The sequence below is a fragment of the Phalacrocorax aristotelis genome, chromosome 2 (assembly GCF_949628215.1).
Source record: "Phalacrocorax aristotelis chromosome 2, bGulAri2.1, whole genome shotgun sequence".
Lineage (NCBI taxonomy): Eukaryota > Metazoa > Chordata > Aves > Suliformes > Phalacrocoracidae > Phalacrocorax > Phalacrocorax aristotelis.
Genome location: NC_134277.1, coordinates 35,809,626 through 35,810,322, shown reverse-complemented (window position 1 = coordinate 35,810,322; position 697 = coordinate 35,809,626).

Genomic DNA, 697 nt, shown 5'->3' with positions numbered 1-697 from the left:
AGCCGCACCGCCGACACCAGAGCGACGCCGTCCGCGACGGAAGCGGCCTCCTGACGAGGGGCGGGGCGGGGCGCGCTGACGCCATCGGTCGGCGCGCGGTCCCCCACGCGGGGTAAACAAAGAGCGGAGGGGCGGGGGCGCGTCACGTGTCGGGCGGGGGGCGCGCATGCGCGGGGCCGTGGGCGTCGCCTGGGGGCGCTCTGAGTTGGGCGAACTTTAAATTTACTACGCATGGTCAGAGAGTAAGGGTCTTGTAGGGGGGTTTCTGGTCTGTGGGGGTGATTTTTAGTGTTATAATGGGGATAGTTCAACTAAAGGACACTTGGTTTCAGTTCTTATTAACATCCCAGTTAGTTGTCCGCCTTGACTATATATTAGCCAGCTTTTGGTGTCTTCCAAGGCAGGATGTTCCCTTTCACCAGCCTCTCGGTTCTTCTTCAAGGATATAGTTGTAAAACAAATGCTTCTCGGTCACTCAGCTTCCTTCTCTGGCTGCTAGGCCCACATGGTTCATTGTTACTACTTAGCAGAAAGTTCCATTTTCTTTAGTATAAGGGAAACAAACATGGACCAGAGGCAACTGCTTCCCTCTCTCGGCGGCTGCAGCTGCCCCTCTTCCAGAAATAACACGTTGGCCAAAATATTTGATGCTTCAGTTGCTATTTTTTGGACAGTGCTGTGACAGCCAAAGCTGCGC